This window comes from Austrofundulus limnaeus, unplaced genomic scaffold (assembly GCF_001266775.1).
Source record: "Austrofundulus limnaeus strain Quisiro unplaced genomic scaffold, Austrofundulus_limnaeus-1.0 Scaffold510, whole genome shotgun sequence".
Taxonomy (NCBI): Eukaryota; Metazoa; Chordata; class Actinopteri; order Cyprinodontiformes; family Rivulidae; genus Austrofundulus; species Austrofundulus limnaeus.
Genome location: NW_013952912.1, coordinates 230,017 through 235,330, shown reverse-complemented (window position 1 = coordinate 235,330; position 5,314 = coordinate 230,017). Strand labels below are relative to the sequence as shown.

General features: G+C 37.4%; 1 protein-coding gene across 1 annotated transcript in view; it reads right to left on the bottom strand.

The window, feature by feature from the left end:
* LOC106530322 (serine/threonine-protein kinase N2) overlaps positions 1-5,314 on the bottom strand; it is a gene marked incomplete at its 3' end in the record, with an annotated part of 82,665 nt that overhangs the window by 25,546 nt on the left and 51,805 nt on the right.

Below are 5,314 nucleotides of genomic sequence, written 5' to 3'. Positions count from 1 at the left end.
GTTTTAGTTAGTTTTGTTAAAATATATTTTCCATTTTATTACAGTTTTTATTTATTTCAGTTAACTAAAACATTTTTTCAACTTAGTGTTTGTCATTTAGTTAGTTTTAGTTACCTATAATCCTTGAAATGCTGTGAATTTAGGTAAACTCAGGGCTGGATCTTGAATAACTTAGTGATTCTGTATTAAGTTGATTATGATAAAACAACAGGATAACGATTTTAGACAAATAAAAATGTTTTACATTAACTGACTATAGTGCTGTGCGGTATACCGTTTTGTACCGAAAGCTGGCTTTTATTTGTGTTTTACAAATTTTCTGAATACTGGACATACCGGTTTAAATAACCCGAACACGTTCGGAACATTTCGTTGCGGTAGCAAGTGAACTGTTTCTGAGGACATTTTTCCTCGCAGCACCGCTATGTGCATTAGCATGCTAATGTTATTGTTGGAGCAGCTTGTTGGAGTAACTGGGGGCGGGTGGCATTTCAGCTGCTTATATTGACTGAAGTAAAAAAAATAAAACATCCTGTTTTCACCATCGCTGAATGCAGTAAACACCTCTTCAGTGACAAGCATGCTTACACTGAATGTTGTAGGGGTCACCTCGAGTGAAGAAACAAGATTTTCTGCGTCTAAGCAGGCCTCGGACAGGCCTGACGAGAGGACAGGAACTCTGTTACAAACTGAACTCTATTTAGGCCATGACAGGCCATTCTAACCGTGGAAGAGAACCCCTCAGTTCTCTTAATCAGATAATGGACAGAACAATCTCTTCTGTTCATGATTCATTTGTCATTTAACTAAGAATGTTTATGTATTTGTTAAATCATGATAATGCCTGTCACAGGAAAAGTAGAACAACTTCTTTTCTCTTATTGTGCCTTAAAGATTTATAATGGTATAAAAAATCAGAGAATCTGATTACGTTTTCATTGTGTTTTTATGCAAATCACTGTTTTTATTTTACTGTGAACACAGTAATATAATTGTGGATTTTTCCTGAGAAAATCTTTCATTTATCTGGACTAACAGAATGGTTCAGAGTTGATTATAAACAGAAGTGTTAATTAATCATCATAAATGTTTTGAAGTGATTTCTTTTAGAGTCTTATCAGAAGGAAGCTAAAAAGAGGTTATCATGATGTTGTTTGTTCAACCACAGAGTTAACCTTGACTGGCGCCTGGCAAACTTTATCCTTTTTCTGACTCATCTCAAAGCCTGAGGGCGGAACCAAAGTTTGTCCGTTTTTATTACTAACCCGGACGGCTTTGAGCATACTCTGACTTCCTAATTCAAACTAGGAAGACTGCTGTTTATCCTCTTCCGAGGAGAATCAGCTCTGGCTGGAGATCTAAACCCAACACGCCAAAGGGTGGATTTTCACAGCCAGGGATTCGACAAGCCTGTCGGAATCCCACACGAGGCTTCAAGCCTCCAAAGCATTTGTTTTACCTTCCGATGGAGAATGTGATTTTATTTTGAAGGAGAAACCGGATTCAGCTTGAATTTTTCTAGCTTGGACTGAAGCAGACGCAAAGTTACCAGAGAAATAACACCTGTTTGCCAATGGCCGGTGAGAGAGCCGACAACAGTTCACTGACTGATCTGAGGCGAGTCAGCTTTTCTACTCAGAAGGTGTCTTAAGAAGTCATCAGGTAAAAGGCTGAATGTTTGTGGTGACGTGGCCGGCAGAAACTGAGCTTAGAAAAGACGTGCAGTTCCGGTTGACTCACATTTTGTTAAAGTAAAAGTATTAGAAATACTAACCTTACTTTTCCTCCTGTCTATTATTATTTGCCAGAAACTCAATCTAAAGTGCCAGTAAATGTTTGGTTATTTAACATCAGATCTGACGTTTTACTGTTCTATTATAAGTAATTTGAGTTGATGTGGGTTGAATTCGGATGCGGGTTCTTATCTCATTAATTCTGAAAGCTTGTTATAGGAAACTGACTACCCAGAATTAAGTTGCAACTCTTCTACAAGTCTGTTGTTGAGAGCGTCATCTCTTCTGCCATCATCTGTTGGGGCAGCAGCATCAGAGCCAGGGACCTAAAAAGGCTAAACAACCTGATAAAGAAGGCTGGTTCTGTTCTGGGGACGACTGTGGAATCTCTGGAGATGATGGTGCAAAGAAGGATTTTACATAAAATCAAGAACATTGTGGACAACCCTGACCATCCTCTTCATCAGACTGTCATAGAAAGACAAAGTGTCTTCAGTCGGAGGCTTCTTCAACTTCGCTGTAATACAGACCGCTACAGAAGATCTTTCCTGCCCACAGCCATCAGCATCTACAATAAGTCTTTACTTAAACGAGTTACAACAACACCTAATTTCCCTCTGGGATCAATAAAGTATTTTTGAATTGAACTGAATTGATTTGTTTAATTTGTGTAAATAAATGATTGCATAGACATTATGAATCAAATTGAACTCATCTGAGTGTTCCACTTATTGTGTCATTTTCACTTCGCACAGTCAAGATATTAACGAAGAGTGAGAAATCCCTTGGTAAGATATTTTCCTCATAACCTTGTGTGTGAGAGATGTGGGAAAGGCTTTTTTCATCCTAAGCTAGTCCTCTACAATGTGCAACGTTTTAATGGAGATGTTAATGCACTTTAATGTGCTTCTATTGTGAAAAGCCCAGGGGAAGTAGTTTTGTAGTAGAGCTGAGTTCACTGGTGTGCAAGGTAAGTCATCCTTTTAAGTTTTATTAACACACAACATAGACCCAATAATGTTTTCCAACCCTTCATGATTGAACCTAAATGCATGATTACTGTCTACAACCAGTCAAAGAAGAAAAGATGTACAAGAGGAGGAAAACAGCGACACAGACAGAGGTAAAGTAAAAGAAACAAGTCAATAAGCAAAGTTTGTACATTTTATTATCAGCTGAGCTGTGATGAAAAAAGAGTCAAATACTGTGATATAACTGAATGTAATATAAAACATTATAACAGTATAAAAACAATTAAATAATCCCACTATTACCTTCTACTACACAAAGTTGTTTAAGAACAAAGTCATTAGTGCAAATAACAAAAAGCAACAATATAACAAAAATATAAAAACAAAAACGTCAACACAACAAAAGCTAACTTCCAATGCACACAGCAAAAATGTAGGTGTTTCTGCTAATGACTCCAAACCACGCTGAGACTCAGCAATGACTTCATTTTTCACTTTGTTTGTGAATAACAAAGTCAGCAGTGTAAAAAATGAAAACAAATGCACTGATGTTTTATCAACCTGACACTGATGCTCATTGCTGCACCCACCCTTAGGGCTGGGCAAAATCTTATTCTGTGCAATTAATCATCAGAAAAACATCAACAATTAAAATTTTACCACTTTGCTTTACTGTAACTAGTGCCATGGGATGACATATTTGTGTGTGACACACACGCACAAGTCAAAAGCACTTGTGAGCTCGTGGAATATTTTGTAACTAAAGCTCTGCTGTCAATCAACATAGTGTAATTATTAAAGTCACAATAACAATTAAAACACAATAACAATTAATTGTGATTGATTTTTTTTTTTTTTTGCCACATCGCCCAACCCTAATATTTATTCACCATTACACTGAAATCACTGTGATGAAATCTTACAGAATTGAAGTGAGATTTCTGGTTGCTACTTTAAGTTTGTGTGGCAGCAGTGCAGAGATGTCAAACAACAAAGACCAGAATGATTACATCATTCTGTGATGGATAGAGAAATAAATAAATAGGAGCCATATTTACTCCTGAAACAGTGACTGCGCAGCAGAAATATATCTCCTGTAAGGTACTGACAACATACATCCTTCAGTAAACTTGAACACTCAGATAATAACTACATCAGATACATCAGCTGTTCCCTGCCTGCAGCAGCTTTTACATGAAACAGTGACTTACAGCAAACAACTAAATTATAGTTCTTCATTTGGCCAATGACACCAGACAAACACCACATGGGCTTTGTGAACAATATATGTGTGTGTGTGTGTGTGTGTGTGTGTGTGTGTGTGTGTGTGTGTGTGTGTGTGTGTGTGTGTGTGTGTGTGTGTGTGTGAGACACACGCACTGAATGTGTCAGCACCTGCTCAGGACTCCCTCCCCCACAGAGGAGCTACAGAACCACAGCTGTTCTGCTGCAGCCTGGCTCTAGAACCTGTCTGTTCCTGTTGAGATGTCACATCTTTCCTCAACATTTCTAAACACTTCAGGCTCTGAGCTCCAATAAAACTTAGAAGATATCACCAACAGTTGATTTTAATTAAAGCAAAAGTAATTTTTAAATTTAACTGAACTCCTCACAAGGTTTCATCACTCTGATCTGTTTTGGTTCTGATATCTGACACCCTGCAATATTCTGTAGAACCTGATTATTCAGGTACTGTATTTATTCATGTATAATACTAGAAATTTAACCCTAAAAATCATCCATAAAGTGTGTGTGTGCGCGCGCGCGCGCATGTGTGTGGGTAGTATTACACATGGGTTATTGATGATTAGATTTTTTATGCTTTTTCAGCTCAAAAAATGATCGTATTATACTCGAGATAGTATTATACATGAATAAATACACTAATTAACAAAAATAAAAATAAGATAGAACTTGACACCAACTTTCGCCAATAAGTAGTGACCAACTGTTAGCAGTTTTGTTGGAATCATCACAGGTCTTCATGATTTAAATCATCTCAAAGTGAACGAATGGATGGGGGCCTGTGATCTCGTCAAACTACCACACTAATGTGTTTAGCAGGTCTCCCTGATGATGCACACAAAATGTGGTGCAGATGGGATCATTTTAGGGGTTGAACAACCTCAGATTTTTTAAGGTCGATGTCAACATGATAAAAGTCGAGTTGACATCGACTAGTCGATGTGACATCATAGGCAGGTGCACCTGCAGGATTTTATCAGAGGGTACGTACAAAACTACGGCTGCCACAAACGATTTTTTTTTATAATCGATTAATCACCGTTTGTTTTTTCGCTTAGTTGACTAATCGGATCATTCGTTAATTGAATATAAATCATAGAGCTTATCGTGCCAGAATGCAGCTGCTATTATATAACCATGGTTAGATTTTAGCTATATGCTAACTAGGGCTGCCACAAACGATTATTTTAATAATCGATTAATCACCGATTATTTATTCGATTAGTCGACTAATCAGATCATACGTTAATTGAATATAAAACATACAGCTTATCACGTCAGAATGCAGCTGCTATTACATAACCATCGTTAGATTTTAGCTAGCTGCTAACTAAAAATAATTGCTGTGAAAGGCAAGGTCTACTC